The sequence below is a fragment of the Sus scrofa genome, chromosome 9 (genome assembly GCF_054392235.1).
Source record: "Sus scrofa isolate SSC_HxYL_T2T_F1_AM1 chromosome 9, Sscrofa_HxYL_maternal_Yorkshire_Landrace_v2.0, whole genome shotgun sequence".
Lineage (NCBI taxonomy): Eukaryota > Metazoa > Chordata > Mammalia > Artiodactyla > Suidae > Sus > Sus scrofa.
Window position 1 is genome coordinate 44,205,606 of NC_139391.1, and position 13,582 is coordinate 44,219,187.

At 53.5% G+C, this 13,582-nt stretch overlaps 1 protein-coding gene across 13 annotated transcripts in view; it reads right to left on the reverse strand.

Annotated features, from left to right (window-relative positions):
- BUD13 (BUD13 homolog) overlaps window positions 1-13,582 on the reverse strand; it is a 678,491-nt gene that overhangs the window by 593,258 nt on the left and 71,651 nt on the right. For 10 of the 13 annotated variants that reach the window (XR_014815375.1, XR_014815371.1, XR_014815369.1 and 7 more), the window contains one exon: window positions 2,868-2,962. The exons of the other annotated variants lie outside the window; for them this stretch is intronic. The gene's annotated coding sequence lies outside the window, so the exon portion shown is untranslated. The remainder of the gene's footprint in view (window positions 1-2,867; window positions 2,963-13,582) is intronic. 13 annotated transcript variants of the gene reach the window in all.

Below are 13,582 nucleotides of genomic sequence, written 5' to 3' on the forward strand. Positions count from 1 at the left end.
CTCTTAAATACTGTGAAAGTCACTTCAGCCAGAGGGGGAAGGGCTTGCAACAATAAGAGAGGCACAAAAAAATGGACACCTGTCTTTTGTCTGTACCTCTGTGATCAGAAGTAGTAGTCAGAGCACACATCCCCATAATTTGGAGGACAGAGTCCTTTTTGCCTACCTGGCTCCTGCAAGTTGTGAGCAGGCTTCTCCAGGTTCATGTGCACAGCTGCCTGCCAAAGGACTGAGAGAGGTGAAGTAACTGGTCCAAGGCCACACAGTTGGCAAAGGCTATCCTGACTTCTCATCAGGTTCACTTTCTCCTTGGTACATTGCACCCTGCCTCTCGACCAAGGCACCCCAAGCTGGGTGGACAGCTAGTCTCATCACTTACCCTCTCACCTCTCAATCTCTTTGTCTCACTCCCTCTGGCCTCCCTTTTCTTAACCAGAATGCCCGGTAGTGTAATGGATAATAACAGATATACAGAGTTTGTTTCATAGTCATTGGCTGTATCATATTGGGCAAGATACTTAATTTCCCTAGCCTCCTTAATTTCCTCAACTCTCAGATGGGGATCAGAAAGTATTTACCTCAGAGGGTTACTATAAGGACTTAGCACAGTGCCTAGCACATATAGGCTTTGGTTATCTGACTTCATGTCTCTCTTCCTCGGTGCCTTTCTCTCTTTTCCTCCCTCTGTTCTTCTGTGTGTCTGTCTGCCTATCTTCCAAACAAGCTACAGTTCCCTTTAATATGCTGAGCCCAGCCTGAGAGATGTAGACGGGCCTGGGGCTGAGACTTCCTGGATCAGGAAGCTAAGTTATTCCAGGAAAGGAACTACAGTAAAATGACACCATGAATGCCTTCCTCACCTGTGTCAGCTAAGTCCTTGGAAGAAAGGCCTGGGGAGGCTGTAGGGGATGGAGACAGCCCTGAGAAGACCTGCGGTGAAGTAAGCTGGGGGTCCCAGTCCTGGGTGAGATGAGGCCAGGTGGGATGAGAGTGGCCAGGCATCAAGGGCACCACCCTCAGGGAATAGCAGAAGGTAAAGGTTAGCCCCCTGGCCATGGTCCAAGGCATGGTCCAGTAAGTACTAACTGAGCAACCTCTTCACTAGACTGATAGCATCGTGGATGGCATAGGGGCTCTAGGTCTTCTATAGGTGGAGAATAGTCAGGCTACTGGAGAAGCATCCTGGCCCAGAATCCTGAGAAGTAACATCATGGTCTCAGCATCCTGAGAAGTAGGAAGAAGCAGGACTGGTCTCAGAAGACCTAGGTTTGGGTGAATGCACAGCCACTTAGTGATCACATGACCTAGACATCAGACAATTACTCTGTAATATGTAATAACAACACGTGCCCCCCAGGTTGCTGTGGAAATTAAATTTAGAGATAACAGGTAAGAAGGCACTTGGTAAACTACTAGTGGCTCTGTGATGTTGGGTGTTATTATTAGGACATGCTGGTGATCAGAGCTCCCATAGCTATCCCACTGGATGGCCAGTCTGCCACTCATTTCCCTGACCCACTGTCTCAGAGGACCCATTATTAATGGTGACACTGGGAAGACAGACATATTCCAACACAATTTGGCCACATAGTCCAGCTGAGCCCCTAATCAACTTGCTATGTGACCTTGGGCTAATCTACTTCTGGGCCTCAGTTCCTTCTTTATACCAGGGATAGGAAGGTATTAATGTTAAATTTTCAGATCTGTGAGCCTGTTTTGACTTGATGTTGTTAGCATGAAATCAGTTATGATGGAAGTCTTTACAGCACAGAAATTGGCAAACTCTACAAATCAGGGTACTATTGTTTAAATCAGGGTATTATTGTTTAGGGTGACATTCCAGAATCTCCTCCTTCCAGTGGCTAGCCAGGAATGGAGCAGCTGGCCCAGACAGCTTGCCTAGCATGCTCAGCATCCTGTACCTTTCTAGGAACTCACCTTGATAAATATGGCATCACACCTGGTAGCAGCAGACTCCCCCTACACTCTACCTGGTGGATCTCTGGGTACAGACAAGGAGAGGGGGGATGGAGGGAGGGAGGGAGCCATATGCTTGTCAATGTCAGGAACAAGCTCTGGGCCCCACCTGGCCTGAGTATTATGGGAAGCCCTTTCTCCCCAGTATTCCTGATCTCTCTGCTCTTCCCAGCCAGTGTCAAAGCAGGAATGGAGATGGCCAAGCCTGCAGCATTCCACATACTTTGTAACCAAAAGGTACCAACAGAGAGACCCCTGCCCCTCCCTGCTATCCCCCTCAAGACCCCCACATCACTTAAGAGTCATGTTTATGGGGCATCTCCTGCATAGACTGCAGTGTGCCTTGTGTGTGCAGAACTGGACCACATATACTTTCTCTCCCTTGTGTGTTGTCCCACACATCCCCTCATACCCACACACTCATAACCTAGAAGGCAAGCAGCCCCAGGTGAGGGGGCAAAGGGAGGGACCTGTGCAGAGGGCTGCCTGAGGGTAGAAGTGAGCCTGGTCTCTGCCCTCACTCTGTTCCCTTCCAAGCTTTGGGGGTGTTGTTCTTGCTGCTCTTTTCTGAATCAAGCCCTCAGGCACCTGCTCACTCCACATTATGGGTTGGACTGTGTCCCCTAAAAATGCTATGTAGAAGTCCAAGCCCCCAATGCATCAGCAGGTGACAGGACTTGGAGATAAGAGTTTGAGTTTAAATGAGGTCATTAGGATGGGCCCTAACTCAAAAGGACAGATGTCCATATAAAAAGGGAGAAACTGAGACAGCGTGGCAGACATGCATTGAGAAAAGATGCCATGAAGACACAGGGATGAGACAACAGCTGAGCCAACAGGCCTGAAGCAGGTCTTCCCTCCAGCCCTCAGAGGAGCCCACTCTGCCCTACCTTGATCCTGGCCTTGCAGCCTCCAGAACAGCACATTCCTGTTGTTTAAGCCACCGAGTCTGCAGCAGCCCTAGGAAACCAGTACACTTTCTTCTCTGAAAGAGAATTGAGAGAAAACTGGTTTCACTCTTTCCAAGCACATTCGCTCTAAGTCACTATCTGGTCCTCACATCACATGACTCCTTAGGCGCAATAGGTACTTCTCATCCCATATTACAGATGAGGAATCTGAGGCCCAGAGGCAGGGGGCTTACCAAAATGCAAGCACAGAGCTAACCACCGAGCCAGGACTAGAACTCAGTCCTCCTTGCTGACATCTCAAAGTACCTTCCTGCATCAAGCCCAACATCTCCTTAGACTTCTGTAAGGCGGAGTTCCCGTCGTGGTGCAGTGGTTAACGAATCCGACTAGGAACCATGAGGTTGCGGGTTCGGTCCCTGCCCTTGCTCAGTGGGTTAACGATCCGGCGTTGCCGTGAGCTGTGGTGTAGGTTGCAGACGCGGCTCGGATCCCGCATTGCTGTGGCTCTGGTGTAGGCTGGTGGCTACAGCTCCGATTGGACCCCTAGCCTGGGAACCTCCATATGCCGTGGGGGCGGCCCAAAGAAATAGCAAAAAAAAAAGAATTCTGTAAGGCTGCAGGGTTGGGGCCACTTCCCTTTACCGGGTCCTCCCCACCCTCCCACCCCCCGCCCCCACATTCTCTGTGGCATCACCCAGGCAGCCTCTAATCACCCCAATGCCTGGGCTCCACCCCAGACCAAGTGAATCAGAACCTCGGGGGTGGGGTTCAGGCAGTAATAGCTTTTACAGCAAATTAACATGATTCTCACGCAGAGCAGTGGTAGGAAAGCATCAGCTAGAGGGTTCCAAGTGGAGTCCCTGACCAGGCGCCACTGCCTCCCACAGCCAGCAACTGATGATGTGGCAAGGGGGATGGGGGCCCAAGTATCCCCACTCTGTCCCAGAGGGAAACCCCACAGGTGATATAAATTAAGGTGTGAAATGGCACTCACTTATTCTGCACAAAGCCTAGAAACTGTCAGGGTTGGGAGAAGTTCTCTTTTATTTTAGTGGGTAGTGGCGGTGGTGAGGTTCTTTAAAATACTGATGGAAGGAAAAAACAGTGATTTTGCTTTAAACATGGGGCCTTTACTCATCCATCTAAATCAACTGTAATTGCTTATTATGAAAATGGAAGCGCTGCACGGAAACACATACTACATGCTGGGTACAAGCTAAGTAACCCTTATGGTGTTTGCTCTTCCAATAACCCTATAAGGTAGGTATTAGAATCCCCATTTTACAGAAGAGGCAACTGAGAATTGGAGATGTTATTATTTAACCTACCCACGGCCGCTCAGCAATTAGGCGACGGGGCTGGGATGCCAACCAGGAGGTCTGGCACCAAGGCCTGTGACACTGAGTACCGGCTGCATGGTCATCTGTAAAGTAACTTAATGTTCATAACCCCATTTTTGTAAAAAGCACTAAAACAGGTATCATAGATACTATAATGTCTAAACAAAATGTCTTTTTCCCCTTTCTTCAAAATTTCCAGAGATTTTTTTTCCTTCCCTAACTTGGGATTGAGGAGCTCAAGCAGTAGTAGGCCCCAACCTAGAGATGCAGCAGAAAAGACACCCCCATACCCAGCACTAGGAACCCCAGTCTGAACACCAGCCCTGGCACCCCACTATCGCCAGTTCTCATCCCTACCTGGGCCCTCCACCAGCAGGAAACAGGGAACTATGGGCTGGGACTGCCCTCTAGTGGCTGTGAGACTAACTGCAACCAATACAACCACACTTTCCTAGGCAAGAGCCCCCAGCCCCAATGAAAGGGGGAAATTGCACACTCACAGTGACCCAGACCCCTGAAGCTCTGCCAGACTGAAGCTTGGAGGCCTAGATGATGTATCGTCATAAGACCAAATCATGCCAGACTCCAGCTCACCCTTTTCACCTCCTCAGCTGATGGGGGTATGAGAAGTCTAGAGAAGGGTCCCCTGCAGGGCAGGATTCTAGCACCAGGGCAATGATAGGAGTCCTGAATGGGGGCCCACAACACTCCCCCAAAAATGGCCTGTGCCCTCCCTCCAAAGCTCTCACCCACCCCTCTCCTCGAGCAAACAACACACAGGTCCTAGGTCCTGCCCGCCCAAGCTCTCCCCACTCTAGGAAGCCTGAACCCTCCCTCCCCCAAACTCCCCTTAGCTGACCATTAACTCCAGGGGTACAGGGGGCCACTGTACTCAGCAGGAGGCCCAGAATACAGGACATCAGTCTTCCCCTCCCCCAGCAGACTGAGAGCCCCCGAGGGCAGGACTGCTCCATGTATGTCTCTGGCACTGACCTGGGCCATGGCCTAGACACAGAAGCCTGCTCGGTGGGTTACATCAAATCCGGTGGAGGACTTGGCCGTCGGCACCCACACAGGAGGCTCCTCTCCCACCCTCTCCACAACCCAGTGCACACGGAGGGGCCAGTCGGTGGACCCAAAGTGGGGAAGGGACTGTTCCTAGGAAAGCCCAGGAAGCTGGGGAAGGAGCAGACATGGATGGCACAGAAGACTCTGTGGGCGAAGGGCTGGCTCTCTGGTCTCTACTCCCTACTGAGCTGGTGGAGGTCTGTGTCCCAGAGAGGGGGATGCCATCCCCTCCCAGTTCCCATCAGCTGAGGGGAAGATGGGGTGGGAGTCCCAGAGCCACCCCAGCCCAGCCCAAGTCAGGCAGGAGGGACATCGCCTCCTCAGAAGGGTGTCGGGCCCCCACCACTGGCTGAGGGTACCTCCCACCACAGCCCAAGGTCTGAGAGCATTAGCAGCCTGCAGACTGTCAGGAGCAATTCCAAAGGCCCAATTTATATTCCCAAGTAGAGGACCTGTTAATATGGAGCCTGCCTCTGGGGAAGCAGGAATGCTCTGGGTAAGAGATGATAAATCGGGGCCCAGCAGCCGGGCTGAGAGCGTAAACTCACTTACATCTCATTTATCAGGGCCGCCTCTCCAGGCCTCCCACCCACTGGGCTTCAGCCATCTCATGGGCCACAGGGGTCAGCCCTGTGAGGGTCCCTTTGGGCCCCAAGAAGCCCAGTATGGTAGGAGATGGCAGAGCAGTCAGTCCTGCCCAGCAGCAAAGGGGAATGGGACTGGGGCGTGGGCACATCCAACCACACAAAGCAGACATGGTGAGGCCCAAACCAGAATACTCCTGCAACAAAGCCCCTGCTGCTTGATCTTGTGAGAGGCCCAAAGAATGCCACCAGATCCGTCTTGGGCCCAGCCTCTGCCTAGGGAATGATGTCCAGTCAATTGGGCCTAAAGGCAGTCAGGTTCAGGCCCGAGGACAGGGTGGGAGCTCTCCACACACACACAGGCACCCGCCGCCACACATATCCTGGGCAGGGGCATGTGGCCGGGCACTGCCGTGTAGTGGGCTCGGTGCCCGGGCCAGGCGGGCGGGGGTGCAGCGTGAGTAATGGCGGGCGTAAGATGCACCCGAATCCTGATAAGGGAGAATAATAACTTGTCAAAGATATATATGATATGTGTTTGCTTTCCCGACGGAATATCTATGGGGCTAATTCATCAAGCCGGCGGGCTGGCTAGAGACCCAAGGAAGGAAGAGAAGAGGAGCACGTGACCGCAGGCCCCAAAGCTCCAGGCGGGAGGGGAGGGGGTCTGCTCTGGCTAGACTCCCGCCAGGGCCTGGGAAGCATGGAAACTGGCCCCATCCAGGGTGGAGGGAGTTGTCCCTGGGGTCCCTTGGTCCCTAAGGCTAATTCCCAGGTGCATTTTGGGTCTGGAACCCAGAGCTGATGGCCATGGACTTGGGAAGCCTGCTGTCTCTCATGTGCTCACCTCTCCTCCCCTCCTTCCTCCCTGCTCTGCAGTCTGCGGAAAGCCTCTGGTTTGAAAAGTTGGAAGATGATCTGAAACAGGCTCCCCTTTTGGAGGGAAGGTAAACAGAAGCAGCTCTTGGGGAGAACAAAGCTGAGAGGGCGGGCCTACCTGGTCCACAGCTCTCCCTGCCCCCGCTCCCCAACCTTCCTGGGCTCCCAGAGAAGAAGGGAAAAGCAGAAAGAGGCCCTGCTTCCCTTACCCAGGTCACTGCAAGGATGCCGAGGCCAAAAAACCCACTTGGAAACAGGGTGCTCCCCGGGCAGGTAGTGGCTTCGCACCAGAGAGACTCCTCTCATCTGTCTACGCTTCAAGACCCCCAAGGGGCTGGAGCTTCCTCTCTGATCCGTCTCTGCCTTCCTCCTCTCTTCTCATCATAGCTCTCAACACAGCTCGCCTCACCCCAGGGCCTCTGGAGGTCTACCTGGCTCCTGGGCTCACCCCTCCTCTGTCCCCCAGGCCCTTGGGGGACACCTTCCCCGGCTCCCCGTCAGACCATCAGTGACGTCTGATCACTGTCACCCAGGTCTTGGTTCTGCCACTTCCCACGGAGGTCAGCTCCCTCCCCTTCGGCTCCAGGCTGACAGGCACCCTCCCTGTGTACCCACTCGCTCAACAAAGGCTGGAGCCCTGCTGGGCCTCAGGGACACAGCAGTGAGCAAACAGACCAAGGGCCCGGCCACTGCGGAACTTGGGCTGTGAAAACACTGAGACACTCCACTGGAGTTACCACCCTCCTCTCCCCTCCCCGACGTCCCCTGACCCAGCAACCAAAGGCTCTACTTCTGACACAGCTCAGGGGCCTCCAGGATCCTGCCCAGCTCCTGGCTCTGCATCCATCCTGGTTAGTAAGGGCTGGTGCCACGATGGTGTTAAGTATTGTGATTCTCACCCTGGATGGTGCATCTGTGGCCCATCCTGTGGGGATTACATGAGAGCTTCTCTTCGCAAGAATCGCCACTGGGCAATTCTCCCTCCCTTCCTTCCCTCCTTCCTTCCTTCCTTCCCACTTCTCCTTCCTTCTCTCCCTCTCCTTCATTCCTTCCCTCAGCTCTGAACAGATCTGAGAGGCCACCCACCAGTGCTCACAGCCCCCCTCCTGCTCTCCTATCTAGGGCCCCCCTGGCAGTGGCTGGCATCTCCCAGATCCCAAGGGTCAGGAAATATGGAAACCAGGCTCCACCACAAGTGCCAACCCCGGCCGCTCTCCATTGCTCCCTAAAGGACGGCCACAGCCCCTCTCTGCTCCTCTGCCCTCTCCCCACCCGCCCACACCACCCTGTCCACAGGGGGCAGGCCCAGGGCTGGAGACCACTGGCCTGTCCCCCCTCCCAGGGCATGTGGAAAGGGAGGAGAAAGGGGGGCCATGCCCCTGCCAGTGCAGCCCGAAGCTGGAGAGCAATTAACTTGGCATTTTCAAACAAGGGCAGAGGAAGCAGGAGCCACAGGACTGAGTCAGCACATCACAGAGGCGGGTGCCAAGTGGCTGGCTCAGCTCGTTAGCAGGACAGGGCTGAGCCAACGCGAAACAAGGTCAGGGAGGAGAGGGTGGAAGCCCCTAAAAGGAGATGGGGGGCAAGGGAGGGGGGAAAGCTGCCAGCCCCTTCCCAGCCCCAACCCTGCAGCCAGCCTGGATAGGTCCTGACTGCCAAGGCCACAAGAGCAGCCTTCAGCTGTTTTTCTCCCAGGCAGCCCCTGCCCACCACCACAAATCAGCAAACATTCTCCATGTATTGCCTGTGCTCCATGACTAGCAATAAACATGACAGTCCCCTCCATCCCCCACCCCACCCCCACCACACACACACACACACACACACACACACACACGCGCGCGCGCGCACACACACACACACACACACACACACGAGTTGGCCTCCAAGGATGCTATGATCAAGGGCCTGTGGCCTAGAAGAAGCACAGGACTGGAGAGGAGTGGGGGTGGAGGGCTCTGGCGGCCGAGGGGAGTTCATGGAAGAGGTGGGCTTTAGAAAGCTACATTTTGGAGTTCCCGTCGTGGCACAGTGGTTAACGAATCCGACTAGGAACCATGAGGTTGCGGGTTCGATCCCTGCCCTTGCTCAGTGGGTTAACGATCCGGCGTTGCTGTGAGCTGTGGTGTAGGTTGCAGATGCGGCTCGGATCCCGCATTGCTGTGGCTCTGGCGTAGGCCGGTGGCTACAGCTCCAACTGGACCCCTAGCCTGGGAACCTCCATATGCCGCCAGAGCGGCCCAAGAGATAGCAAAAAGACAAAAAAAAAAAAAAAAAAAAAAAAAAAAAAAAAAAAAAAAGCTACATTTAAAATAAGGTCTGCATACTCTGCCTTTTTCCAAAAAGGAAACCAAGGCACCGAATCCAGCCATGTGCTGAGTACTCTGCCAGGTGCCAGGGGCTCTACCCGCCTCACCTATGATCCTTACATCCTCCTGCAAGACCCCGCTCACCTAGGAGGAAGCAGAGGCCAGGGCTTCCATGACTCCCCCAAGCTCATGTGGAATCGGGCAGAGCTGAGACTTACGCTTGGAGCCCTGCACTCCAGAGGCTGTGTTCTTCTCACTCACTCCTGCAGGTAGGATTTGGCAAGGCTGAGAGGGGAAGTGCTGGAGCAAAGGCCCCAGTGTAAGAGTGAACTCCATACTCCACTGAGTTCTCTAGGCTGTCAGCCAGGCTGCAGGCTGCAGAGCTGAGTGTCTGTGATGGTTGATTTTACGTCCATGTGACTGGCTAAGGGATGCCCAGCCGGCAAAACAGTTTCTGGGCGTGTCTGTGAGGGTGACTCCGGAAGGGAGCAGCACTTGAATCGGTAGAATAAGTGAAGAAGGTCTCCCTCACCGATACGGGTGGCCTTCAACCAATCTGCCGAGGGCCTGAATAAACAGAAAGGCAGAGGAAGGGCGGATCTGCTCTCCTCTTGAGCTGGAACATCCATTCGTGCTCCTGGGTCTGGGGCCTGCAGACTCGACCCGGACTTACACCACCAGCTCCCTAGGAGCCTGACCTCCTGCTTGGACTGAGTTACACCACTGGCCCCCTGTTCTCCGCTTGCTTATGGCACATCATGGGACTTCCTGACCTCTGTAACTGCATGAGCCAATGCTATATAATAAATCAAATAAATGGATAGCTCTCCACATCCTCTTGACTAATACAGCACCCCCAGGACAGAGTGTTGCTCTCAGGGTTACCGACATTGCCCTGTGGACGCGTCACAACTTGGGGAGGATCTCCTACGCCACACAGTACAGTATCCTTGCAGACCGGAACCAAGAATTTACCAGAACACCGCACTGGACTATATCACCATGGTTGCTAATTCTACTGGTCTTGATTAATCTTGACTCTTGAGAAAGGGGCTACTTCCAAGAGGCTGTGGGTGGTTCTCTCTGGCCCTGATGCTACTGCTCTTTTCGGGGCAGGAAGGTTTAGGCGGAAGGCTCAGGGGCCACAGGCTAGGGGGAAGGACAGTGACAGTCAAGAACTGGGTAAAATCTGGAGTCAGCCAGTCATGGCCATGCTGGCCATGAGACGCAGGGTCCCAGATGGATGAAGGGGCTGGGCAGGGAGGAAAGGGACCTGTTGCTTGGCTGAATTCCTGGCCTGAATTTCCCATCAGCATCAAGTTGGGACATCCCTCCCTGCAGGCCTTCCTTGGGGCTGGCGCCACCTGCTCCACCACTTCCTCTAGTCTCACGACATGACCCAGTCCCGCACCCCCATTCTCTTCATCTAAATGTGGACAGACTTTCCCTCTCCTTCACAGTCTGCCCAGGTGAGGCTAGGACATTCTGAAAGAGACTTTTGTTAGAAAGCACAGCGCAGAGAAATACAAAATCGTGCAGTGGACAAATGCTTCTGAGGCAGTTACTGAATGATAAAGGGTTGCACAAGATTTCTCCAAAGTTCCTTGGCCACTGCTGTATCCCTGGTGCCAAGAACTGTGCTCAGTAGAGAGGAGTTGCTTAGGACACCTTTGCTGAGTGGGCAGCAGATGAAGGGATGAGTGGCCAAGTGCACATCCTGCCTGATACGAAGCATGGCTCTCCCCTCACCAAAGCTCGTCTTTCTCACTCTCAGCTCCACACATCACTGACCTAAGGACCCCCCCGCTGCTCTCGCCTGTCCTGCAAACAAGCCTCACCATGAACCCACCTGCTTTCCTGCCAGACTTCTCCCCATGCCACTTCCATGCCACAGTGCACCCCTCCCACCCGGTGACCACACTGCCCACGCCACCATCTGCTGTGGGCTGAGCAGGGCACAGAGCGTTCTTTATGACTTGTCTCATCTGATCCTCATGTGCCACACACAGGTACTAAAGGCACCCAGTTTGGAGATGAAGAAGCTGAGGATTAGAGAGGCCCAAGGTCATACAGCTGGTAAATACAAGAGTCAAGACTCCGACCCTCGACTGTTTCCACAACCCATGCTCTGCCTCTGAGAGGGGTGATGATGACAAGGACCTCTGACACCACCAGGCTTCCTCCTGAGATTTCCCCAATCGTCAAATTCTAATACGTCGATGACAATGAATTTGCTCCAAAGACACTTGTCCAATAAATACTGAGCACCCACCATGTGTTCAGTGGATACAGGAATGACAGGCATCAGACCCCCTCCCCTGGAACTGCTGTGGTCCTTGAGGTGGACGCCACCTTGCCTGGGGTGACTGGTCCCTGACCAGGGACCTTCCACCTCCAATGCTGAATTCTCATCATTAAACAGTCAAGAGAAACCCCTCTTATTTGGTTTGCTCGGCCCCCATCTCCTGCGGCCTGCAGCTTGCTCACAAAGCTCGTCTGCCCACCAAGTTCTGAGCACCAAGAACAATCAGACACAGGTAATCCTGCCTCCCTGGGGGGTTCTCCGGCATCCCCCAGGGAGAAGGTGCCCTGGAGCCCTGACACTACACTCTAGCAACATCAAAAGTACTTGACTCATGGAGTTCCCATTATGGCACAGCGGAAATGAATCTAAGTATTCATGAGGATGAGGGTTCAATCCCTGGCCTCGTTCAGTTGGACAGTCCACCTGTGGTAAGGACCACAGCTCACAGCAACGCCAGGTCCTTAACCTACCAAGCGAGGCCAGGGATTGAACCCAAGTCCTCACGGATACTAGTCAGGTTCATCACCACTGAGCCACAATGGAAACTCCCACACTGCCTCTTACCAGCTGCCCAAATCGAGCCGGGGCCACAAGCTCAGCATGAGTGATTTGTCACTGCCATGTAGGGTCGCACAAACAGAAGAGTATAAATATGTATGTGCTGTGGAAAGAGTAACAATCACCTGAGTCTCCACCACCCAGGTTAAGACACAATGTTATTAGTGCCTTAGAAGCCCCCATTTCCTCTGCACCCCCCACCCACCCCTCCATGACGCTCCCGTTAACCGCTGGAGTTAACCACTATCCTAACTCTGGAATTAATCATCCCCTAGCTTTGCTTTATGGCTGTGCCACTTTTATGCATCTCCCTAATAATGTATTGCCCTTTGCTTACACAGCTAGGTTTGTGCCTGCTACTCAGTTTTTCAAAACTAAACAGGATCTGTGATCTCTTCAGTGCGCAACACTGTTATGTGCAAGTTCTCCCAACGCAGTGAACTTGGAGCAGATGCCTATTATAAAACCAAGCCACAAATGCATGTACAGCGTTCTCCCATCAGACAGCACCAGCTCGCTCCTAAAAGCCACTTTATTTTAGGCACTGAATTAATGGTGTACAAATGACATGTACAATAATGTGGAATTAGCATACGTCTTAAATTTTTTTTCCAGGAGGATTTTGCATGTGTGTGAAAAAGTCAACAGCTCAGGCCCTTGTCTAACAGGGCTGTTTTGATCCCTGTTGCCTGACAGCAGGGACTCACCCTTGTGTGTTTGGAGGCAGAAAAGAGGCTCCAGGAGGATGTGAGAAGCAGGCTCAGAGGGTCCCCCAGACCCCTCTGTGCTTTCCCCCAGCCAGCCTTCACTACGGTGGCTTTGGCCCCAAGCTGCCCTAGCCCAAGGACCCGGTGGCAGATGGAAACAGACCTACTTTGGTTTCCACGGCAACTACAGGCATCAGGAGGCCAACTGAGTGAGCCGCAGCCAATAAGGCAGCTGGTTTGTAGGGTGTTGATCTCTCTGCGGACCAGCAAGGCGGAATCACCAGGGACCAGAGGTAGCAACCAAGCCAGGAGGAGCCCTAGGAGCTGGGCACAGAGTCTGCAGGGAGCAGTCTGCAGAGCTTGCATATCTGTGAGCGTACATTTGTGTACACTCACCCACCACCCTCTCCCACCCACCCACTCGGGCAGAGGCACATGCTGAGAGGTGCACTTCCACACTCCACTGTGACCAAAGAGACCCATGCCACCAACTCAGACTCGTGTTCACACCAAATATACCACTGACCCACTTTCACACTCAAAAACACAGATCCCTGCACACAAATACACATTCATACATAATAACATAAGACATAATCCTTGGGAGTTCCCATCATGGCTCAGTGGAAACGAACCCGACTGGGATCCATTATGACGCATGTTCAATCCCTGGCCTCACTGAGTGGATTAAGGATCCAGCGTTGCCGTGAGCTGTGGTGTAGGTCGCAGACTCGGCTCAGATCTGCCATTGCTGTGGCTGTGGTGTAGGCCAGCGGCTACAGCTCTGATTGGACCCCTAGCCTGGGAACCTCCATATGCCGCAGGTGCAGCCCTAAAAACGACAAAAAAAGAGACATAACCCTGGATAGATCCACATTCATCTCAGTGTACATTCTCTATACACACCCGCACACACAGCTGGTGCACACACTCACCTTAGACAC